Source organism: Thermobia domestica, chromosome 16 (assembly GCF_964235325.1).
Source record: "Thermobia domestica chromosome 16, izTheDome1.hap1.1, whole genome shotgun sequence".
Classification (NCBI taxonomy): domain Eukaryota; kingdom Metazoa; phylum Arthropoda; class Insecta; order Zygentoma; family Lepismatidae; genus Thermobia; species Thermobia domestica.
In genome coordinates, this window is record NC_137469.1 from 125,875,473 (window position 1) to 125,902,404 (window position 26,932).

The following is a 26,932-nucleotide window of genomic DNA, read 5'->3' on the forward strand; positions in this document are numbered from 1 at the left end:
ACGCACAACGATCAGGAGCGATGCCTCACTGGAACATGGGTATCATATGAAATCCAGAAAGCAGTAGAATTAGGATATCAACCAGTGGAAATTTTTGAAATTTGGGATTATGACATTGAACAATATGATCCCATCACGAAAACAGGTGGCTTGTTCACGGAATATATCAATACATTTTTAAAATCAAAAATGGAAGCGTCTGGCTGGCCTAGTTCCTGTGTGACCGAAGAAGACAAATCAAAATTCATACAAACCGTCCTGGAGCGTGAAGGTATTGCATTGGATCGGTCCAAAATTGAAAATAATCCTGCACGAAGAAGTTTATCTAAGCTCTGTTTGAACTCATTATGGGGAAAGCTTTGCCAAAGATCAAACTTTAGCCAGACCACAATTATTGATCGGCCGGAAGAATTTTATGAAAAACTCACTTCCCCCGACATTAAACTCCATCAAATTGTACCCATCAATGATACGATGTTGTATGCGTTCTGGGAGTACAATGAACATGTGCCTGTTCAAAACCGAAACACCAATGTCGTGTTAGGTGCATTTACAACATGTCAGGCACGTCTGGAACTGTACAAGTACCTGGAAATGTTGCAGGAACGTGTTTTATATTTCGACACGGATTCTGTAATATTTACGGAGAAGCCCGGGGAGCCAACCATTGAACCTTCAACGTACTTGGGATGCTTATCGAATGAGATGGAGTCTTACGGACCACGAGCATACATCAAGACATTTGTCAGTGGAGGACCAAAAAATTACAGCCTAGAAATATACAATCCGGATACCAACGTCACCAGTTACATATGCAAAATTAGAGGATTTACATTAAATTACAATGCAGGACAACAATTAAATTTCAATACGCTAAAAGAAATGATTACAAATCAATGCCGTGGACAAGTCACCATCACTATCCCCCATAAGATATGCAGGACCAAAGACCATACCATCGTCACACGAAAGGAAGAAAAAATGTACAGTATCCAGTACACAAAACGTCGATTTAAAGAAATCAATTCTTATGATACGGTTCCGTACGGGTACGTTAAAAAACAGAAGATGGAACTGGAAAAAGAAGATGAAGAAGAAAAAACTGTAAATACCCAATAAGGCCGCCATTTCTTTTTTCCTTTTCCTTTTTTCCACTCCTTAACCACAAAGCAGCAACACCAAGAAGAAAATGAAGTACCCACAAGAGTTCATAAATCACCACCAACACCATCAGTGGAAGAAATGTAGTCATCTCGTACCGAAGGAGGAACCTTGACCATAAAGCTGCAACACCAAGAAAAATGCAGTACCCAGAAAAAGTTCATAAACATCCATCGGTGAAAAAAAAATGCAGTGATCCTGTACCCGAGGAGGAAGATGAACCTAAACAGATCCATCATTTACGAGTAAGTTTTATTTCTCTCTTATCAATATTGACTCATTTTTATTGTTTCAGAAAAAAAAGAAATTCTTAAATTAATCCATCGTTTCTTCTTTTTCTTTCCAGGATACGGCTACAAGATTCGAAGATGATGACGCGTCCAATATATTCATTAACTAGATCCTGTATTTATTATGTTAATAAACATGTATAGGAAGACCACATACTTTTCGTTAAATACAACAAGTTGAAAAAAATATGTTTTATTATTTCTTGAAACCCTGAACACTTGTTTTCAAATAAATGGTAATCTTGAAAATTTAAGGTGAAAAATATATTCAAGATTTGGTTTACATGATTTTGTTCGAAAAAATAATTAAAGAATTTTTTAGTGTCCAAAATTTGATTTTTAATTTAGTTCGAAAAAATTTTTAATTTGAAAATTTTCAAATGTGGTTTACATCTTTAGTACGAAACTTATTTTTAAAAATTGGTTCGAAATTTTTTTTAAAATTTTTAGTTCGAAAAATTTTGATTTGAAAATTTAGTTCGAAAGTTTTTAGTTTAAAATATTTTTCGAAAAATTTTTAATTTTTTTAGTTCGAATTTTTTTTGGGTTCGAAAATTTTTTGATTTGAAAATTTAGTTCGAAAGTTTTTAGTTTAAATTTTTTTTTAAAAATTTTTGTTTCAAATTTTTTAGTTCGAAAATTTTTTGTTTGAAAATTTTTTAGTTTTGAAATTTTTTAGTTCGAAAAATTTTTTCGTTTAAAATTTCTTGCACTCTGCGGAACCGTTTCGAAAAGAACCGGAGCAGATTCGGTAAGAAAAAAATCTGGCAACACTGTTTCCATAATTGAAGCGCTTACTGAGCGTTTAAAAAATCGCTTAAACTCACAACAATGTGTTATAAGAAATCTACAAGCGACACCCCTCTTTCACCATTGTTACTTCCAGAGACATAGGCTACTAATTCAAGGACAGGATCTCCATCAAGGTAAGAAAGCTGGTAATCATCTTATCTGTCAAAGAGAACGATAATATTTAAGGTAAACTTCAGTACAATATCATGATACCAAAAAAAGGGTTATTTAAGGAGGAGGTTGAACCCTTCATGGGAACTTTAAGGATAACCATTAAAAAAAACCAGGTCTAGGGTGATCACCGACATATTGCTCTATATTTCACTCATGGGGTGTGTGGCGGGTCTAAGATCACGTGACCTCTGTCGGCCAATCAGCATCGAGGTACCAAAGGACTCATCTTACCCATAAAAAGGGAACGAATTTTAAAAATCCCAGGGCTTAAGATCACGTGACCTCTAGCATTGGGGTACCAAAGGATTCATCTTACCCGTAAAAGGGAACGAATTTTCAAATATCGCAGGGTCTAAAATCACGTGACAGCTATCAACCAATCAGAATCACACATCTTACCCGTAAAAGGGAACAAATTAGTGAGGGATTTCCCCGCAGGGTGACTCATGACGTCATACCACGTGACCTGAAAATTTGAATTTCCCGCGTGGGCGGGGCTTAACGTCACGTGACCTCTCTCAGCCAATCAGAATCGAGAAATTTTTGCTGACTCGACGCAATATACGCCGGCCCCTACTACTAACGGATAGTAATCCGATTTGTTTATTTTGTCCCCAACTCTATCATATCACTGGGAAATAAAGGATTCTTACGTCTCTAGTAACTAGAATATAACATCAACCTTAAGAAAGAAAGAAAAAATAAAGAAAGAACATACCGATTCTAAAGGATGAGTCAACAACCTGAAGTAGTATTCTTTCATTTCCGGTGTACACAGAGGATGCATTTCCAATATCTTACTAAAGGCCCAACTCGCTCTTACTACAAGCCTCATCTGTGGAACACCCTACAAATAACAACACACGTATCATTAGTTACTAAAGAAGACATAAACTTTCACTGTCAATAATAAAATACATAAATGACATGGCAGATATACATTTGTAGAAAATTAAAAATGAATACCCATGGAATCCTATGGGCATGAGTACCTATCGTCACAGATGAATGATACACACACAGTGTAAGGTGTGCGAGATACAGGTCCATTTGAACACGATCCAACTGTAATGGGCATAATATACACGATGTACCAAAAAAGTAAAATATATGACTGTAGTTTGTGTATCCTCTTCCACCTACAACGTAGACCTGTACTCTCGCATGGAGATAGTTATAAGGGTTTCGGGTGTCAACTTGGAAAATGGGATTTCACGTTCCATTTATCTATTAGCACAATTGGTCAAGGCTTGTCACTGGATTATACGCTGATGTAGACTCAAATGTCGTCCAATCGATAAATATTAAATCGGAACAGGTCAGGTAACCGTGCAGGCTAGGAGTTGATGCATGGACTGAAACACTCCTCAGATAATGCGAACGTGTGAACGAAAACTGTCCTACTCAAAGACCACATTTTCCTAATGGTGGAGGAAAGGCGCCAGAACAAGCTGGATGTTATTCTGGATGTATTCTGGACTACCTTTCTCAACGTTCCCTTCCGTTCACCCAATCGACATTGCATCCATAAACGAACGCCATTTGTGTCGGGGTATAATTGGATGTCACTACTAAATACGATGCTGCGCATTTCATCACTCCAACTGGTCCTTTCGTGACAATATTCAAATGGACTGTATTGAATATTGTCACGAATTCGTAACAGACAACTCGAGTGCGATATTGATTCTAATCTATAATGAAACAACCGCAGCTCATCTAGTGCGGATGTCCAAGCGCGGACGCGTATGTTGCTGATATCCAAAGACGAGCTGACGTATTTTCTCGGACAAGTGATGTCAACATTAATGCACAATAGGGTGGGCCGCAAATTCCATTTTTTCAAATCGTAATTCCGCAGAAAATTGCGAACTGAGGAGACAAAAAAAGATTTAAATCTTCTGGTCGCGCATAATAATTTGAAAAAAAAAATCACATTTCTACGATAATTTTTAACATTTTTAAATTAGTCTCTTCCGGAATGTAATAGCTCAAATTATTATGTATTAGAACCACAGAAAATAATGTTTAAAAATTATTTAAATCCATCAACATCTCTAGTCGCGCATTGGCTTCAAAGTTAATGACATTTTGAAAACAAATTTACAAATAAAGGCGCATCACAGTTCAAGGAAAAAACTACTAACAACTTTCATTTCTTTACTGAATACAAGTTTAAATGTTTAAAAACAAATTATTTTAGACCATTAGTAATATATAGACACTTTTTTATTGACCAAACTAAATTGCTGTGTGAAGAGTCGTGAGTCCAAGAAAGTCATGCTGAATAATTGAAGATCTCGGTTTTCACTCATTCTTAGCTGAAGATACCTTGAAATCTGATTTATGGGCGAAGTTACGCATGGTTGAACTTGACAGCATCATTCTGATTGACCCGAGCGAGTTACAACGAGTGCCGAATTTCTTAGAATTGACAGTCGTTGCGCGAGCTGAATACCTTGACCGATATGAATAATTCTCATTTTCTAAATCGTTATCAGTTAGAGTAAGATTCGACCAGCTATTACATTTAAATATTGACACGTAAGGTAGAACATTATCGTTGAAATGAGATTTTTTTTTTAAATTTCGGCACACTTTAGAGCACATGCATGACCGGAAGAAATAAACCGGTTTTATTTATTTTTTACTCCATTTTAGAATCCCCGATTTGCAACTTTTTCGCGGTATTACGAGCTGGAAAATAATTTTGAATTTTTTAGTCCCTTAAAAATACACAACGGGCACTTTTTAGTTTAACGGCCTAAGATTACTTACTGAGGCTAAGACGGTGATGATGAGATGGATAATAATGGTGAAATGACACAAGTGAGTGGAAACGGGAGAACCTCGTGAAAACTCACGTACAGTGTTTGTCCACAAGCAGCATTTCGTGGAAGACGAGTTCGAAACAGGTACCCCACGTGCCACAGGTGAGCGCTCTACCACTGAGCCACCGCGACCTCTAACGGACAATTCCCGCGCAATGGAATGAACAACTCATCCAGCCATTGCTGGGCCCACAATATTTCTTCGCTCGAATTCAATTTACTGCACCAATTGATACCGTGTACACTCCCAAGTACGAAGTACGAAGCTAGAGACATTCGATGACTTCTCTGCTCCTGCTTAGCGATGGGTAAATTCCCGGGAAGATATTTTTCGGGAATATTCCCGGGAAGATTTCCAAAATGGGAATTTATCCGGGAATTTATGTACAATCAGAAAGAAAATTGCATTCTATTACTATATTATGATTCCAAAGTTGAAATAATTTTTATATCACAGCATATTATTACTGTTGTCCACAGAGGATTCTTTAAAATGTATATTCTGAACGGTACTATGTTACTTTATTAACACTTTATTACATTTAGAGTACGCATAAATGTATATTTATTTACAATATGTTATATTAATTAAATATGTGTGAAAAAATTATATAGTAACAGTTTAAATTTATATGTAAGTGGATTTGCTCAACTTGACTCTATTACTGATATTATAAACCCATTAAATTTATAAATGTTATAAACCAATTAGATTGGGTAAATGCTAGAAGATACGTGTCTCACCATTTATCAACATTTGCGTATACATATTTATGTTTACAAAATTTGCAAAATACTTACTCATCTTTATATTTTAGCACGTAACATTGCCATACCCGTCCTTTCATTCTACCTATTTCTCGAAATTCCATACGTTAATTCACATGTAAAAGAGGTCCGGGTACTTCTTCAGAAATTCGAGTCAGAGAGAGGAGACAGACCGACGTCTATTACTAATGGTGGTTCAGGGTTTATTAATAGTACTTCATCTCCATCTCTACATAATTCTAAATTACTTTACAAAATGGTTCCTTTTCATCATTTGTAAATTAATACTTTGCTAATTTTGGCTGTTCTTTAGCATTGGAGCCCAGCTTTTGCACCTACTTTTTTTTTGCGATACTCTATTCCGATGCGGTTGTTTTATGGTTTCATACGTTAAATTACGTTACCAACGTTAAATTCAGACAGCATTGCAGAGCGAGCGTTAGCGAGTGGAGGCAGGTTAGAGCCCCGCATGGCACGTTGTTTTCTATCTTCGTTACCACCAATTAACTTTCTTTTCTGACATAAATCACTTCCACTTACCTTTACAGTTTGTACAAATCCCCTACTGCATTTAAAACAATGTGTTCGATACTTTCTCGACTACTTGAACACGACTATCAACTCATTTCTTCCGTAAATCATCCTACTTTTTGCTAGTTTTGGCCCCCCAATTCTAAACAATTAACCTACTTATTAGTGCAAATGGAAATGGAACTTAAAAAAATCATATTATTACTTATATAAAGTACCGTTAAAGAATTTTAAAATTTTTAACCTCCAAATTCTTTAAAACCTAGAAGTAAATCAAAATATATTAAAATAAAGTAGCCATATGGTTCTTATAATTTGGAAGATAAAGTAAAGAAATGGAAATAAATTCCTTCTTGGGAATTTATAGGCCAGGGAAAAAACCCGGGAATATTCCCATTTTTTAAATTCCTTCCCACCGCGAATATTCCCACTGTCCATCACTACTCCTGCTACGAGCTTGAGTTTACAAGGCCAGTACTCGCTTGCTTCCTACTGCATCCACAGCGCGGCGTTATTGGTCATCACATGTATAGCCCTCTACTATTACCTGACTAGCGAACGACTGCGGGCGGCCGATTTTGGAACTAAAATGCAAGCAGCAGTGTTTCTAACCGGATAGCTTGTAATTAATCTATCACAGTTCTTTTTGTCCTGTTTGTAATAAACCACTTTACGCATATGCTCAAGTGAAGACAAACAGTTTCAAAAGTTATTGAAGTTATTTGCAGAACATTTTAAGTAACAAGAAAGAAGAAGAAAAAAAAACTTGCGAATAAGCTAACTACAAAGGATCAAATGCTCTCTGTAGCAAAGAAAACGAATTAAAATTGGTCGATTAGACTCGTTACGAAGTTTTTGACGAGAGGATATGTAGGATGTGTACTCATTATTTTCTGGTGACTGTCTCTAGTATTTTTAAGTCTATAAAATATGCATAGGGACAAATTCAAGCAAAGTTCGGGACAAAAAAAAAAAAATCATCGGAGGAAACAAATTGTAGAGTACTCACAATAAACATTAGGAATTTCAGTAGACATACGACCTCCCGTTTTCAAAAATATAGAGTATGCTTATCTACGAATACGCTCCTTCTTTCGTAAATATGAAGTGAGATGTGAATCAAGAAGAGGCGAGAACATTGTCGAGTCTTGTAGGCATGACTAGTTCACCCAAATGTTACATCTCAATTTCAAACACTGTTTAGTGTTATATGATTAATAATTAGTGTATATATATAATTTAATAAGGTGATTGTATGAACACAATAAAGAATATTTATCAACGTTTAAAGATACGCGTCATTACACAATTTACTTCAATAATAAATATGATTTAAACGTTGTTATATCAATCTTTCGTGGACTCACCGTAACCTAGAAGAATTCTGATAAATTCTACATGAAACTAAGATGGAAATGAGGACACATTTTGTACAGTCTGCAGCAAAAAACTTGCAACATGAGCATGAAAGTTTATTGTGAAACTACGCCTTACAGCCCAGGGAATCAACATAACGTCTAAGTGGCACGAACCACGCCAGAAGAAACATCGGCGTCCTCCCATGCACACTTATTTTGGAGCAAAAGACTTCGTCATTTTTCCAATAAACTTACATGCTCATGTTGCAGGTTTTTTGGTGCGGACTGTACATAAATTTACAAAACGTGACGAGACTTTTACAAACAATTCGTCTCGAGGGCAACGCTATGAGCGAGTTATAAATCAAATATGCACGATCATGGTGCAATGGGGGGGCGGAGGGGGAGCGATTAAATTGGGATGCCTGATAATTGAAGGTTCCTTATAACTCCAGTGAAATTCAGAAAAAAAAATCTCTGAATTACGTAAAAAAGAAAACACTCAAAATACATTTTCAGGGTAACTCTTATAGCCATTACATTATTATAAGATTAATGCTACTTCTGAAACTGATTTGAGTGAATATGTATTTCAATAACGAAACTACTTGCATAAGTTTTTCAAAGTATCAAGTTCGAGCAGAATAAAGTTTCTTCCACTGTTGTTATCTCATTGATCATAGATACCAGTGATGAAATAATTGGCCAGAAATCATGCGGCCGCTTCTTACATTAATTCATAAGAATATGAGTCCCAATATTAAGTACCTTAGTTCAGTATTTAAAAAAAAAAAAAAAAAAAAAACTCTTGCAACTATGTGTAGCACATTTTAATACTTACATTTGAAATAAAAATACAACTGGATAAAGTCGATTGCCTTTATCTTTGAATTGCATATATGAATCACAATATAGAGCTTTTCACATAGAAAAGGGAGAGGGGCAGGTTTTATTAAACAAGACCGTGCATCTGATATGTTTTAACTATAGGCAACTTCTGCTTACAGGCTGAACTCAGTCCTCTGAAGTCAATCGACAAATGCCATTAAGATGTTCAAGAGAATAAAGTACCAGCACTGTTATATACTACAGACACAAAGATACCACTAGGCTCCCAAGTTTCGAAATTATATTGTGTGTAAAAGCACTTAGTAGATTAAATTCTTTGTCACATGATAGTTAGAACCTGAGAGAAATTCAGAGGGAGTCCAGGGGAATTTCTTTCCTCATAAATAAAAGTTGTGAATTTATTATGTACTGAAGCAATAATACACTTACACTACCTATACACTGATGTTTTATCTATACTTTTATTCGAACTCCACTAAAGGACTGGATTTCTATAATAATCCTAAAAGAAGGATGCACTAAATCAAGTTTTACAAATCAATCCCGAAAGGCAAACTATCCTATCCCAAAATCTTTAAGAAATGAAGGAAAAATTTCTTCACCACCTTTTCCCCCAAAGGATTCACTTCTCCAAAAAAAAAAAAAAAAAAGTCCCATGAGTATGTTGTTTATGCTAGAGGACACAGGTGATTAATGGAAGTGAAGAATTGTAAAATTAAATTTTGGTCTCTCCCTGGGAATCAAACCCAGAAACGCGTACAATAAAAGCACAAGCACTAGCCAATAGACCAACGGAGAGGACTTTCACAGTTCTCGAGTGCAAACATATCTGAATTCTTCCCTGGCCAAAACTCGAGAAAATAATTTATTTGTCAACCGATAAACGTACACTTAAAACAACCATAAGTATCGTGAGTCTTAACCTTAACGTGATTTAAACTTACAGTTACAAGGTATTTCGCAAATCTCTAAGCTGTCAACCTTAAATTAACCTTTTAGTCATTCACATTGTCATTCCTGAGTTTTACAGGCTGCTCCTGTTTTATAATGACATCGAATAACACGTAATCAATTTTTATACAATCTGCTTAATAAACGGTAGAAGCTCACTGAATCGTCGGAAATAATCAATATCAGTGTCGAATTCATAGTTTTCCGGCTCGCTAAGATGAACAATGACACTGCAGAGGCATTTTTATGTTTCCCCCTCCTCCAAGTTGCGGGGCTGAATTTGGATTTAAACAGCATTAGATGTGTCACTGTTAATCTCAGCGACTCCAAAAATTATAGATTCGCCACTAATACCGGTCATTTTCCGTTCTTTTTTAAATGTCGCTCTCCCTCCCTTAATTTACACCGTCAAAGTGATATGACGGAAACTATCTCAGGTTCAAACTTCATCTAGGTTGAAAATTTGATCGAGATTGGTTTGGTGGTTTAAGAGTCATTAAGTGTTATTTATTTTTATATATAAATCTCCTTCTCCCATTCCCCTCTCCAATTGCTCCCGTGAAAGTAAAATGATAAAAAATCATCTCAGGCCCGAACCTCATCTATGCTAAAAATTTGATCGAGATTGATCGTTTGGTTCAAAAGTAATCAAGTTTTATTTATTCTTTAAACTAATCCCTCCCCTCAACCCTAAGTTATATCATCAAAGTAAATAGGTAAATACCATCTTACGCCCGAACCTAAAATTTATATTGATAATTTGATGGAGATCGGTCGGTTGGTTCAAGAGTGGTGAAGTCACAAAGACAGTCATTTTCATCTTTTTTACACACACACACACATTATATCTATATATATATATATCTATCTATCTATATATATATATATATATATATATATATATATATATATATATAATATCCCTCTCCATGGCCAATACGTTGCACCGTCAAACAGAAATGATAAAAGTCGTCCCAGGTCCAAACCTTATCTATGTTGAAAGTTTGATAGAGATCGGTCTGGTGGTTCAAGAGTTATTACGCTTTAATCATTTTTGTATATTCCCCTCCTCCCCTAAGTTCTACCTTTAAAACGAAATTATAAGAAAGCTTCCCAGGCCCGAACATTATCAATGTTGAAAATTTGATCGAGATCGGTAGGGTGGTTCAAGAGCCACAGGGGGAGGGGTTTGATTGGGAGCCACAACTATAGTTACTTTCATTTTTATAATATAGGTTATTATTATTATTATTATTATTCACGTACTTTTGAACTAGCACGACGAAATTACTGCAAAATATGTTTTATTTCTGTAATTTTTCCTCGATTGTATGCTTTTCTTTTAAAAGTGGGCACTAATTTCTCTCTAGGCCGTCGAATAAATGAAATTCGTTGTGCAATTTGGTGCAATTAACCTTACAGGAAGAAGCCGGTTAGTTCCAAAGATCAGGGCTAAAGTAAGTAATATTTGGGTTGTAATTTCACGTGGCATGATAATATCGGGGTAAAGAACCGGCCTTATGAATAATACAGCTATCTGACATAGGTGCAAATCCTGTTCACACCATAGTTGACTTTTTACAAAGTGATTATAAAGAATCGACTCATCATACTGGACAAGCAATACGTAAGAATGTGGAAGCTAACAGCTGTATCATGGTAGAGACGATTAACGAATGTTGGTTGGGAAAGGGCAAGGGAATTACCAGGACGTTCCAAATACATCATTGATCTGCAGTGTACACTTTACGTGTTATCGTTCTCAGAAATACTACACCATTTGTTAAAGTTTGGGTAAAGCGATTGGTGGTGTAGTGATAAAGTGCTAGACTTCCAAATGGAAAATATTGGTTCGATTCCCCATCAAGTAGTATGATTTTCTTCGAATAAAATAGTGGCTGCAAACACAGATTCATCTTCTGTTAGAGAACTTATAAGGCATCACTGGCGACAATTCGAGTAAACAGTGTGTGCGTTCTATATCACACACTGTGATGATAAGTGTTTCATATTTATACTCGTCCCCCTCTCTCTCTTTCTTGATGTTTCCCTAACCTGTCTTTACATTTTTCACTTTTCCACCTCTTTCTCTCTCACACACACACATGCATTTCATTTGCGTGTGCGTGTTCCAAAATTAAAACGGAGCAAAAGACCAATATACCTGGTATGGAAAATCTTATTAACTAGGAACTTGGACGTCGTATTTTTCGTACTCTAGGGACAGAAATACTGTTTAAACACAAGGGGATAAGTGAAATCTCTTTTTTATCCTATGGGTTACCGAGTCTCAGTCGAATTACTGGGTCACTACGGGTTTGAATCCTCGACCCAGTGGTGATCTATAACCTAACCAACATCATCCGAATGACACGATGATCCGTTTGAACTCTAGAATGTTCATTCTATCTGTGTGAATTACTTATATATCCGCAAGAGATGAAATCGATGCTGGATGTTCGGAACAGAAAAATCTTTCGAAAAGACTAGAAAATGATAACCTCTTTGGTTATTTGAAAAAGAATTTTTATTTATACTAGTTCGACACAAAATTTGTTTCCATCCTATAATTCAATTTATTTTATTCACGTTGAAATTCGAAAATGCTACATCTATGAGGAAATTTAAATTTTTCCTTTCGAATACTTGTAAGTTTCCATTACGATACAGTTTGAACTTTTAATATGGGGTATTGCTCATAGAAATTTAGTGGTAAAATAGCACTCATTCAATTTTCTCTTTCTCTCTTTTTCTTTTTTTTTTTTTTTTTTTTCAGTTTGCATTAGTAGCCTGAAAAGGATTATATGACGAACGAGACCTACTGGGTTTATTAGAATTTATTATGGATCATTACTTCCAATGAACACTACCGAATTTGCAATCGAACCAAGCGGAAACAAAGCATGTGTTAAACTTTTGATATTATCTCGGAGATCTATAGTTCTACTGGAAGTTAAGTATGCTATCCTTTATGAAAGTGACTTAAAGAATGTTTAAGGCATCCTCTATATACTCGAATAGTTCTGAAAAAATATGTAAAAACAAACGTCATTTCTATATTACTGTTGCATTTCAGGAAACGGTTCTTTTCATAACTACGTTTGAATTCCACATTTTTATCTATTCTCCCTTTTCGTTTTCTTCTTCTCTCCTCTTCTTTCTTTCTCTTTCTCTCTCTCTCTCTCTCATATATGAATCTCTGTGTAACAGACATCCATTGGTTTCAATTTTTCATTATGTGTGTTTCAGTTTCTCCCTACATCAACTTATGAATCTTGTTTCGTCTCGGTTTTGTTATTTCATTTTATCGATACTAACACATGTGTAGTTTTGAATTAGAATTGCGCTACTATTTTAGCTAATTTTAGTATCGGAGAGAAGAGAGAGAGTGGTCTCTTTAAAAAACACGATTATGGAATAAGAAAATGTATATTGGGTGGCCTAGGTGTACGGCGTTAGATATCACTTTTTTTTTTATGCGGAGTGTACAACATAATATAGGCTAATACACAATTGTTTCTTCAAATTCAAAATTTTACTTAAAATTTTTAAAAAATACATATTATAAAATTTTGTAATTAATTCCATCAATAGATAGTATTGTTGTAAAGCAACTGGCAAAGTATAAATCTGGAATGATGATGGGTTCATTGTTTAAAGAAATTGAAAACTAACACCAGAGTTTTCATTAATAATTATACCTAGCTAAAAAAAAAATATATACAAGTACACAATGTTTTATGTTTTACTTGGGGTATAAATATGAAGAATAGAGTAATGGTTCTGAAACATATCATGCTGCACTTCTGCCCTGACATCTTGAGATAGCATAGTGGCCACCTAGCACGAGTTGGTTCGTGGTTTATACACTAGCTCCTCATTTGGTGCATGTTCTGCAAAAATAAACCGGACTGACCTAAACCTAACCTAACCTATCTAAACCATAAAAAAAGTACAGAAAATATAGCACGAATGTACAAAATATAAGCAAAATATTCTGCCCCCCCCCCCCAGTAGTTTTTATGCCATATGTGTACGCTGTTTTGATACTGATACCTGCTGAAGTCATTCTGAAAGTAGTAATGAAGCTCCTCATTTTGTGCATGCTCTGTTAAAAAAAAGAAATACAAAGCTGCACCCTAACCTCTGACCTAAACCAAATCAAAACTAACCTATCCTACCTAAAGAATAGAAAAATACAGAAAATACACACTGTATTGGTACTGAGACCTGCTGAAGCCATTCTGACAGTAGTAAAGAGGCTCTTCATTTAGTGCATGCTCTGCAGGTACGTACGCAGGAATTTATTTCGGGAGGGTCTAAAGCGTTTCGGGGGGTCCAAATACAATTTGAGGCAAAATTACATGAAAATTTCTAAAATTGCCCCTAAAAGTAGACTACATTTACAAAAAAGTCGGGATTTCGGAGGATTCGGACCCCCAAGACCCACCACTTGCGTACGCCCCTGATGCTCTGTTAAAAGAAAGACAGGCATTACTCGTGCAGACGGTTCAACCAAATTTGCACATATTTCTTACATTTCCAGGTTCGGGTACAGCTTTGTATTTCTATTAACAGAGCGTGCACTAAATGAGGAGCTTAATTTCTACATTCAGAATGACTTCAGCAGGCCTCAGTATTAATACAGTGTACACATAGGCATAAAAAGTATGGCATATTTTTGGTACTGGGGGGCCAGAATATTTTGCTTAAATTTTGTACTTTCTTGCTATATTTTCTGTATTTTTCTATTGTTTAGGTAGGTTAGGTTAGTTTGGGTTACTTTAGGTCAGAGGTTAGGGTACAGCTTTGTCTTTCGGTAATAGTTAAGAACAGCTACTTCTCATCTCCCGTGCACGAGGATACATCTTACTGTTGCACTACCTAAACACCCTAAGTACAAGGGCAAGAACTCAGTCTATTACCTACTTTTTAACATGCTAGATAGTCAATGAATAATTCCTGAAAGTGTGGCGTTTCTCGTCCTTCCCTAAATGGGAAGTACGGCTCCTTAACTATAACCGCCGCAATTATTTACTGTATATTCACACTCTTCTTTTACAAAAAGTGTTTTACATCGTATTTTACCTATAAATTTTTTCGGTAGAACCATCTCCTCGAGTGAATTTTTTTTTTCTTTTGTCATTCTTCTTCTTCTTCTTCTTCTGCGGTTTCAATTTGCCTTAGCGAAGATCGCTCTTGTCTTGTCTTGTCTCACTATTATCAGTGTTTTTATGGGCGCACCAGGTTTTTCACCAGTATGTGCTATAAATGTGGAGAAGATCGCTCTCCCGGCAATTACACTAGTTAACAAAGGTTCTCTCTCTCTCAATGTTTTGATGCTCCAGGAACTCGTCCGCTGAGCAATACAGACGGTTAAATGGGTATCTATACTTGTAGAGATGAATGGTCCAGGATCAATTTGGGAACAAAATAAACAAACACAATAGAAACAATCACTTCATGTGGAACACTAACTATGTCGAAGAAACTATATATTACAAAATGCGATGAATAACATGAGCACTGCACTGTTGATCACTTTGACACCATTACAAATCGTAGTTCTTCACTATGTAATATTGAAGCAGATGATACAGAACAAGGTGGTTTTTGTTAGCTAGTAAGAAAGACACTGTTACGGGGCTTGTGAAATAAACAGAATGAATGACTGTGTTGAGTATCGGACGGTAGCCAGGCATTAGAGAGCACTGAAAGGTCAGGTGGTCAATAGAACCTTCAGTTAGTCCACAATAACACAAGCGTGAGGGGCGCTGCTGCTGTTTATATTGCTGGATGGGAGCCTGAGCAGTATGTAGACGAAGGCGAAAATATAAACAATGATGTTTTCTTGTCCAATTATGAGGGGCCTTCCATTTTCTCGTGGTGGGAGTCGGTTCTAGTTGCCAATAATAAATTCCTGGTCCTGATCATTGTTGTTGTTGGTAGGTTCTTCATTCGGTTTGCCGTTTCTGTAGCAGCATCTCGGCGAAAGAAGATGCTGGGAGCCGGAGATCTATCGGTGTGCCATGTTGTGTTGCATATCTGCTCAGGATATCGCTAACTTCGTTCCCGGGGATGTCGCAGTGTGAGGGCGTATGAATTAACGTAACCACTTGATGATTATTATGTAATATTCGAAGCTGTTGGCGAATATTGATGTGTAACCATGTATTGGCAGATGCCCATGGGGTTCTACATATTCCTTGTAACGCACTAAGGCTATCACTACAAATTCCCACGTTAGGTAGTTTTCGTTGTAGGGCGACTTTCAATGCCGTGCGAATTGCCCAGCTTTCTGCTAAATAGATTGATGTATTCGGTGGAAGTCTGTGAGTCTCTGCGTAATTAAGCGCTGGTATATAAATTCCTGCTCCAACCACAGATCCATGTTCGGTATGCTGTTTAGAAGCATCCGTGTAAATTAAAATGGTATTTGAGTGATGAGATTGAATGTAGTGTTCCCAGAGATGGCGCACTATCTGAGGCTGATTGGATCGAAGACGTTTGAAAGAGACCACCGGTTGCTCAAGTGTGGGAGAAAGTAGAAGAGTATTGTATTGTGCGGTATAACATGGTAATTTCGGTCATCGATGTAATTGATTGAGCCAGTTATGAATACTAACGAATGCTCGATATATCCAAAGTAGCTGTTTATAATATGGAAGTCTGGTATGAACGTTGCTATTGTATAGGAATTGTAATTTTGGTAATAATAGGGAGGAGGTGCAGCATATGCGTTGCAGGAGGAATTTTTTAGCCATAAAATATGTTTTCACTGGGAAAGGAATTATTCCAGCTTCTTCTAAAAGTGCGGAGGAAGGTGCCGTCTTTGATTGTCGGAATATAATTCGCTGTGTTGTGGCTTGAAGACGGATGTCATGTTCGCTGATCCGTTTGGGTAATGGAGAAAGTAATATTCCGCCATATTGAAGTTTTGCATCCACACATTGAGTACTGACTTGTTGCAGGGAGGATATATCTGTTCCTCAACCCTTGTGGCTAATGCAAGACAGCAACTTAAAATAAGGTTGGACTTTAAGTGCTATTGTTTTGAGATGATGCTTCCAATTTAGTTTAGAATCGAGATGAAAACCAAGATATTGTAAAGTAGGTGTAACTGGTAAAAGAGTGTTATTTACCGTGAGATGGATGGGAGGTTGAAAACGTTTACGGGTGAAGAGAGTGCAAGAAGACTTCGCCCAGTTGACTGACATGCCGTTTTCAGAGGTCCAGGGGTGAAATTCTAAGAGAGCGTCGTGCAAAATGCGTATCCCGTCCACTATGTTGGAAGTTTTGACATATAACAACATGTCGTCACAGTATTGTTGAATACGAACCATTTGTCTAAGTCGTTGATGGAGAGAGAGTGTGTATATATTAAATAAAGTGGGACAGAGACTAGAGCCTTGAGGAATACCCAATGATGTTGAACGATAAGAAGAATATCTGTTATGGTATTTGACGCAGATGCGACGTTGTACCAACCAATTATGAGTATATCGGAGAAAAGGTGTAGGAAGGTGGAGTTGTGCCATATGAGTGATGAGGCGATCGAGAATGATAGAGTCATATGCATGTTCCAGATCAAGTTTAACGGCAATCAAATACTGTCGATGTTGGAATGTGTTCCAGATATCGAGAAGAAGAGCAGCAACCGAGCCCAAAGATGACATGCCTTTCCGGTAACCAGTTAATGTGGGTGGGAAGACTGAATAATATTCCAAGTTCCAGTTCAATTTAGAGAGAATGATCTTCTCAAAAACTTTCACGACGCATGAAATAAGAGTAATCGGACGATAACTCTGAGCCAACCCGATAGGTTTGTGTGGTTTAAGTATAGGGACTACCGCTAAATCTTTCCATGAAGATGGAATATGTCCTGTCCTCCATATCTGAGAGTAGATTTGAAGAAGTACAGATGGACCATATGGAGATAGGTCGTACAAGTGTTGATATCTAATCTGATCTCTCCCAGGAGCTGTGGATCGCCGAGCAGTTAACACCAGATTCAATTCTTGGATGGTGATATTCTTGTAGATTGGTGAATCACACTCCGGATCAAGAAGAGGTTGTATAGTTCGTCTGTCATTCAGTGGTTCTGGAGGCGTGAGAAGGCGATGAAATTCATCAATCCAAGACGGTGGACTGTCAGTAGGAACTGCGCGTGGAGGAGATCCTGAAATTTGGTTCTGTATAAACGTCCAGATAGAAGACGAAGTAGCCTGTGGGTGGAGCGTGCCACAAAATTGTTGCCAGTGTTGTTTGCGACATTGTTGGATGTATCGTTTATACATCGCTTGGGACTGGCGATAGAGTACATATGTTTGTTGACTCTTTTCGTTAAAAAATGCCTTTTGCTTCTGTTTACTATCATTTAGGAGTTGTTAGCAACGTCTGTTCCACCAAGGAAAATGGGAACGGGATGCTTGGGTTCGAGTCTGGCCAGGAATTTGAGAAGTAGATGGGGAGGCTTCTGATGCTGCTGCTTCTATAATATGTATGAAAGAAGAGGTGTTGATAGGAGTGACTTGTACTGAAAAATACCGGAAAAGTTCGTCGGTCGCATTCTGGTATGTTGTACGATTGTATGATTGAGGAATGCGAGAAACGGTTGGAGCATATGGCGAGAGGTGAGCCTTGGGCGTTCTCGGAAGAGTAACTCCTTCAAGTGTAGTTATAATAGGAAAATGATCGCTGCCACCTGTATATCCATAGACACTCCAACTATGGTTTGCATACAGAGCAGAACTGAGGATGGTGATGTCAGGCGCACTGGGATAACCATTAAGGTTCGGGAGGCGAGTAGCAGTCCCATCATTTGCAATGAGGTGAGTTGTATGGTCCATAGCAGCGAGAAGGTTCCGAGCAGCTACGTTGGTGTAACGATTGCCCCATTTTACACTTTTACATTTCGGATCACTCCCAATAACACAGGGACCTTGGATTGAAGTAAATAATTGTTGCCAGTAATGAGTTGTAGGAGGGCTGTCTGGTGGGGCGTAGATGTTGATAAAAGTGAGTCCAGCACACAGCACTCCGAGCACTTGTATTTTGGTTGAGCCGGTTGGTGGAAGTGTTGATATAACACGAGCCGGTAAGGAGGTGTGGATACCCAAGGCGATCCCTCCGTAGTGGTCATCCCGAGGACGGTGATAAACTCGGTATCCAGGAATTCTTAAGTTGTCTTCAAGGCGGGTCCAGGTTTCTTGTAACAGTATGATAGCCGGAGTAAAAAAAGCGGCATATTTGCGATAAAAACACCTCCTTGCCACGAAATTGTTGGAGATTCCATTGTAGTATTCTTAACTGCTGCAACTGAGTCATTCTTGGATATGTTCCAGAAAGCGAATAATTCGTAGTAGTAGCTCCTGTAAATCTAATGCGGTAAGTGGCTGGGTGTCGGACTGAAGTTTGGGAGTTAACTGATGCAATTCCTGTAATAGTTCTTGTTTCTTGGCATGACTAGTATCACGTTCTTGGTTCCAAACTGGCTTCGAAGAGCCGGTGTACAAGGTATCTCCTCTGAACGTGCGAGTTCGTCTAACCGGAGAGGATCCTGTAGAATCTAGTAAGGCACGTTCTTCTGAGGAAGAGTAATTGGTTGAGGTTGGAATAAACGATTTTTTCTGTGAAGCCGATTGGATAGAATCATGTCCAGTAGGTCGTCGTCGTTTTGGAGAAAGAACGTGGCGATGTTCGTCGGGGAGTTCTATTTCTTTACGAGAAGGAGGTCTTTGGGGTTTGGGAGAATAGTGGTAAGAAAGGTTGTTAACTTTCGTGGAAGAGGAAGGAATTGGCTGGCGCTCGGGTGTGAGCTGCTGAGCTAATGCAAGGAGTGGGGAGTAGAAATTAGAGGTAGGTACACCCGAGGAAGGGTTAGGAGATAAGCGCTGCAATGGAGGTACTCGTTTTTGCGCTTCGTTATAAGATAATTTTTCCAATACCATGAGTTGATTAATGCGCTCATGTCGTTTCCGGGTCGGGCAGGTGCGTTCAGTGGCTGCATGCGGTCCGTGACAATTAATGCAGCAAAGTGGCTTGGTGCAATTGTTAGTATCATGTGAATCTCCACATTTAGCGCATATAGTTTGTTTGGAGCGGCACCCAACTTTTCGGTGTCCCAGGCGGAAACACCCCCCTGCACTGTTTGACTGAGGGGATATACGTTGCTACTCGGAATTTCGAATAGTAGAGCGAGCATTCCTCTGGCAGATTTTGAGAGGCAAAAGTAAGTACCACTGTGGTGGTGGGGACGAACTCATTATCGTGCCGGCGATGAATGCGGCGGATATGCGTTATTTCTGCCCTACTTTTTATATCTGTTTTGAGTTCGGCATCCGTTATGTCAGTGTCCACCCCTGTGATCACGCCAACGGAATGTGTGGCGTAGGTTGGTAGTATGCTTTCCATCCGTTTCCTCGTAGAATGGGGTTAGTCAGAAAGTCATTAGCTTGCTGTCCGGTATAAAAAAGCACTTTAATTAGATTTCGTCCCGTAGGTTGAAAGGATTTTATTCCTGGAACCTTATTGTGAAATAGTAATCTACCCAGACTTAAGGGGTGTTTTCGTCCAATATTTGGATTGGTATTAGAAGAATGATCAGATGTCACATGCACTACGAAATCAGGAAAGTGATGGTTTTGGTACAGATTCACCGGTGGTATAGTTTCAACGGTGACCTCTGTCGCTATAGGGATTGCAGAATCAGCAAATGTAGTGTCTGTGGGAGGGTCCGTGACCATGGAATGTGCAGGAGGAGGGTCTCCTCCCGATTGTTCAGCCATAATTAACACTTCCCTATATCATATAATGTGTAATATGAATGATATGTATCACTGTCACTAGTAGAACAAATTAAGGAAACACGCCAATTAATAACACTCAGCACTTCACTCGCAATTATGTAATCACTCGACTACACAGTACCACGCGCGAAACCACTCTCGTAAAAATGCCTACTTCTCATTTTCACACGACGTAAACAAAACTGCAAAACTACGTTTTAATAGACAAATATCACATTAAATCACTACTGCTTGTTTCTATATAACAAAAGTTAACAAAGGTTTTGTTACATAAAAGGAAATACCTGTTCTTAAAGGAACTTTTTGCGCTGAATTCGAATATGCACTCGGTTTTTCTCCATCACGTACGATTTTCCCGTAACAGAGGGATTTTCGGGAAAATCCCTCAAAAATTTCCCTTTTCGTTTATTTTACACCCCAAGATCTTGTCCTCTTGCATATACTAACATAGAAATTATCCCTTAGTATACTTTGATTCATATTTAACAAACCCTCCAAGTTTCGTAATAATCGCTTTATTCTTTCTAGAGAAATAAATATGTTTGTATGTATACTGTGTGTACTGTTTATTGCACCTTATAGTAATGTTTTCAGATCTCTTAAGTTGAGGTAAAACGTTTTGCTTTATTACCACAAACACATATATAAAATATAATACAATATAATTTACAAGTGTGACAATTTACAATAAACAATAATACAAATGTACCAAAAGGTCATGAAAAGACAATCAAAACTATCACAATATATGAAACTTCCATTGGGTTACAAAAACGTACACTACTTCCTTCTTTTGTAAGAAATGTTGCATTCTCTAACAAGACCCCAACAATAGTCCCCCATCATTGAAGGATCCCATCGTCCCTGGTACCTTTTCTCCATTGCCATTATATCTTGGTGGAATCTTTCCCCCTGTTCGTCGCTGAGAGCACCTAGGTTAGCAGGAAAGAAGCTGAGGTGGGAGTGCAAAAAGTGGATTTTTAAAGACATCCTACAACCCAACTCTTTGTATTTCTGTATCATGTCCTGTACGATTTCTGTGTAACTCTCAGCTTTGTTATTGCCCAGAAAGTTGCGCACAACACATTTAAATGCTGTCCAGGCAGTTAGCTCAGCACTGTTTAACTTGCTGTCAAAGCTATCATCAAGCATTAATTTCCTAATTTGGGGACCAATAAACACTCCCGCTGAAATCTTAGCATCACTCAGATTAGGGAACTTATCTCGCAAATACTTGAAACCTTCACCAGATGTGTCCATGGCTTTGACAAAGTTTTTCATAAGTCCTAACTTGATATGAAGTGGCGGTAGTAATATCTTATTAGGATCTACCAAAGGAGCGTATTTGACGTTGCATTCTCCAGGTACGTAATTCACTCTAGGTTCCCATTCCTTCACTTCATAATGTTTGCCATCAGCTCGGCTATCCCATAAACATAAAAAACATTGGTACTTCGTGTAACCGCACTGCAGTCCTAATAAAATACCAACTACCTTGAGATCACAACATATTTGCCAACAATGGTCCTTGTAATTTATAAGATTTAGCGAAGTTGACATGGTGTCATAGGGTTCCTTAATCTTCACTGAGTGCGCAAGTGGTATAGAAGGTTTTTTATTTCCATTATGTAAAAGGACAGCTTTAAGGCTGACCTTTGACGCGTCGATAAATAACCTCTATTCTTCTGGAACGTAAGGAATTCCTAGCTCCGCCATCAACCCATTTATATCCGTACATACGCACACATTATCTTGCATTGAGAAATAGCTTGAAAATTGAACATGCCTTTTCCTGTACACTGATATGTACGTTTCTGCATCCAATAAGTTCCACTGCTGGAGCCTTGATCCCAGAAGTTCCGCCTCTTGTTTTGTCAGGTGCAAATCACGGACTGGGTCATTAAGTTCACATTGCCGGATGAAATGTGGCTCGCGAACACAGTCAGGGATAAACGTTGGATCCTTGGATGTACATGTTGATGTCGATGTTTCATCAAGGTCATGATCATCATCAGAGTCTTTTGGCCATATCTCTTCCCAGTTGGTAGGGGGAAGTGGAAGTTCATCCCCGTGCGGAATAGGTCTAATTGCGGATTTAACGTTGGGATAACTTATTGTGTATTTGCTTTTTTTAGAATGTCCCTTAACTACTGTGAGACAAAAATAACAATCATCCAGATGGTTGGTGGGTTCTCTCCACACCATTGGTACAGCAAATTTCATGAACCTCCGTTTTTCTTTGGCCCATGCAAGTAAAGTGACGTAGCACGACGCACAAATTATGTTGGGTGCCCAAGTTTTGTCCTGATCTCCCACACGACATCCGAAATATATATAATATGCTAGTTTCACCGATGGCGTAATGGATCTACACTGTCCTTTAACTACAAACTGGCCACACACATAACAAAAACTATTTGGTGAGTTAACACACGAACGCCGTCCTCTTGACGCCATTGTACTGATCACAAACTAAACTTCTGGTCTTAGTTGGGTATAATGCCGTTAAGATCAAACATGAAAGCACTCTTAGCAGGAAAGACAACTTTGAAAGTGAAGCAGTGTTAAACCACACGTCAATATAAAAATGTACAAAACTCCCTCACCAGGTGTCAAGAACACAAGAAAGAAAGAAATGCGCGGGGGGAGGGGGGAAACGATACCGTAGTGGAAAATTCAGACTGCATTAGTTCATTGTTGTCAACAATGAGTCTGTATTCCATTCTTTCTTTCTTTTGCATTCTGTTACATTTGATAACAAATATTGATAACCATTTCATGAACAAAACGAAAAAACTTGGAGAATTGTATATATATGTATTAAGATATACATATACTGTACGTTTAAAAAAATATACGTTGGAGATATTTACAGAGAGCAATACATGTGTGTTTTTGACTATTGTAAATATTCATTTTTATGTCTGTGTTTGTAGTAATAAAGCAAATCGTTTTTACCCCAACTCAGGAGATCTGAAAGCATTACTATCAGGTGCAATAAACAGTGCACACAGTATACATACAAATATATTTATTTCTCTAGAAAGAACAAAGCGATTTTTACGAAACTTTTAGGGTTTATTAAATATAAATCAAGGTATACTTAGGTATAATTTCTATGTTACTATATGTAAGGGGACAGGAGCTAGGGGAATAAAATATCTGAAAAAGGGAAATTTTTGAGGGAATTTCCCGAAAATCCCTCTGTTACGGGAAAACTGTACGTGATGGAGAGAAACCGAGTGCATATTCGAATTCAGCGCAAAAAGTTCCTTTAAGATCAGGTGATTTTTCTCATGTAACAAACAAAAAGTTCAAATTTGTTAACTAGTGTTATAGACGGTGTTATCAAAAGAAACAGATGATGAGATGAATCTTTAAAGCTGCTTATAAGATACTAAATAACGTAGATCTTTGTAAATAAAGAAAATAGGAAGTAAGAACAGGTGGGAATAAGGTGAAAATGAACGAATCTACATTAAAAGGACCAGAACCGTGAAATTTATGAAGAATAGAGAAAAATGGCGAGCGATACTGTTGATTAATAGGGCAAGAGAAAATGAGATGATCGATGGAGCCTGTATCGAGACCACAGTTACAAAGTGGAGTAGTACGTTTTCGGAGAAGATATAAGCGTTGGGGAGTTTACAGAATATGAAGTCTGTTACGGAGCAGAAAATGGAGGTTGGAGGGAGAGAAAGGATGTTGAATGGACCAAGATGGAGAGCGGAGAGTACAAGGATGGTGCCAGTACCAACGTGTCTTCGTACATGAGCAGTCCAGCGTTGATAATGAAGTGTAATAAGTCGTGGGAAAAGGTCAATAGGCGAGAGTGAAAGATCTATGGGAGTGCCGTGCAGGGCTCCGAAATGGGCTGCGGCATCAGCTAGAGAATTCCCAAGGATGTTGAGATGACCTTTGGACCAAATTAAGCAAGTAGTATAGTTGAGGGAAGTCCGACGGTATAGAAGAAAACGGATTTCATAAAGAACCAAGGAAGATTTGGAAGTCCAGGGGGAAGATTGTAGAGATTGGAGGAGAGATTTAGAATCAGTGGCGATACATACAGATGTATACTGATGCTGTAGAGGATGAAGAAGGCATAAGCTTCAGTGAGAAAAGTAGAGATATAATGGGGCAGTTTAAAGCTGAAACATCGCTGAAGAGAGGAATCGTAGAAGGCTGTTCCAAGATGCAAGCCCTGGCCAGAACCATCGCAGTACAAATAAACAGTGTGCTGAGGGAGAGGAAGAATGGATGAGGAAAAACAATGTTGGTAAGATACGCGACGGAAAAGGTGGGCGGGAGGGTATTGGAGAAAAATGATAGAAAAAGATTGGGAAAAAACGGATAGTCGTGCAAGTAGCAAGGGAGTGTATACGTGCGCTGGATGTGTAACAGATGTGGTGCAAGATCTAGGTAGCTGGTGTATATAAAGGAGAGATGCAAGATAGGGAGAACGTTTGCAACGTGGATGCAAAAACAAACTGGGTACGGGAAAAACCAAGTCAAATATCAGAGATAAGAACAGACAGTCAGAAACACTGGAACCAAGTAGACAACCGTATTGTTGTTTGTAAAATAAAAGGTGGTGTTCAGAGAACCATTGGAGACGTTGTTTCAAGAGATGTTCGAAGACCTTTAAAAGACATGAGGAGAGGGCAATAGGGCGGTAATGTTCAGCGATACCAGGTTGTTTTGTGGGTTTGAGGATGGGAATAATAACATATTTCCACGGAGGGGGAATTCGTAGAGAAGACCAGACAGAGTTAAATAAGGTGAGTAGGAAGTTCTGGTACAGTGGAGGAAGATGTTGTAGGTGTCGGTAATGTATGCCGTCTTTGCCAGATGAAGAGTTGGGTAGACGGGACAAGATGGGAGAAAGTTCAGACATAGTGAAAGGAAGATGGATAGGGGTAGATGGTTCCGGAGAATAAAGAGGAGAGAGCCAGAGAGGAGGGAAGAGACACGTGGATGGTGCTAACTGGGAATGGAATTGATGGAGCCAGGGAGAGGTAATAGATTCACCAGAGGGAGGACAACACGTCTTGCTACGAAGGAACCGGTAAAATTTCCAAATGGAGGATAAAGAGGAACCATAACGTAGGTTGGAACAAAATTGTCGCCAGGCATTACGACGTGTTTGTTGAAGAATACGGGTCGTAGTGGCTTGGGTTTGTTTATATACCAGGAAATTGGAAAAGGAGCGAGTGGGAAGGTATGTTTTAAGGGCTTGACGCCGTTGGAAAATGCATTGCTGACATTCCCTAGTCCACCATTTAGGATAAGGAGAATGGACAATAGAGGAACGAATTGAGGGAAAGGGATCAGGGTAGGAGTGTCATACTGCCTGGGAAAGGCGAGAACAGAAAGCAGTGTGAAGACGGAGAGGATCACTGGACGAGGGAGGGGGAGAGAATTGATCAAAGCAGGAAGAATAAAAAGAGCAATCGAGGTTAGTAGAATATGGGCGACCTATAGAGGATAAGGAAGGAAAGGGAGGAGAAGTAGAGTTATGTAAAATGATGGGGAAGTGATCACTGCCGTAGGGGTCGGAAGAAACAGCCCATGTAAGGTGGCTAGAGTAGGCAGGAGAACTAAAGGTAAGATCAGGAGCTGTAGGAAGTTCGTGGGGACGGGGAAGACGTGTAGGAGTGCCGTATTCAGAAGAGTACAGGGTAAGGTGGGAAGTAAGCGATACAGGGCAGAGCCAGCGGGGTTGGAAAAAGGAGCCCCCCAGAACCGGTGGTTACAATTTACGTCACCGCCTAGAATCCAGGGAGGGGAAATGAAATTTAAAAGATAGAACCAGAGATGATCGGGAAGGTGAGCGTGAGGGGGAATATAAACGTTAACCAGGGTGAGAGAGTGAACGGTGACCATTTGACATTGAACTTCTGGATATTGGATGGGAGGAGGGTGTAGAACGTAAGCTAAAGAATTATGAATGCCGAGAGAGTCCCCCTCTACCGTCTGGGCGAACATCATGAAGCCAATGGTAGGAAGGAGTGTTAAAACGGTAGGAATCTGAAGCCAGGTTTCTTGGAGGAAGAGAAAAGACGGATGGAATAGAGATATGAGGTGATGTAAGGCATACATTTTACTTCGAGAAATCCTCATGTTCCGTTGTAAGAGATTTAAAAAGGGAGAACCAGGTGATGTTATAGTGAATGTGATTATAATAGCTTGAGTGTAGTGATGCAAGATTTATAGTCGGGAGGAGAAAATTTATGTTGCGATTTTTCTAAAATAGAAAAGATAGAAGAAACAGCGGAGGAAAAAGAAGGTATAGGATCTGCCGCATGAGACGGTTTCTGAAAAGCTGTGACGGTGCTGGGAAAGGAAGAAAATGTTAAAGGGGATCGTACAGTTGGAAGAGATGGAGGACGGGCAGAAAGAGAAGGCGAAGAGTGAGGACT

General features: G+C 38.5%; 1 protein-coding gene and 1 long non-coding RNA gene across 6 annotated transcripts in view; one reads left to right on the plus strand and one right to left on the minus strand.

The window, feature by feature from the left end:
• The window catches only part of LOC145673396 (uncharacterized), a 64,228-nt gene extending 48,832 nt beyond the window's left edge, over positions 1-15,396 (minus strand). For 4 of the 5 annotated variants that reach the window (XR_014128753.1, XR_014128752.1, XR_014128749.1 and 1 more), the window contains exons 1-2: positions 14,794-15,396; positions 3,136-3,264 (exon numbers count right to left, since the gene is read on the minus strand). This is a non-coding gene — a long non-coding RNA (uncharacterized LOC145673396). The other variant, XR_014128750.1, reaches the window with a different exon arrangement.
• Positions 1-26,932, plus strand: part of LOC145673397 (uncharacterized) — a 345,560-nt gene that overhangs the window by 151,451 nt on the left and 167,177 nt on the right. The gene's annotated exons all lie outside the window — the stretch shown is intronic.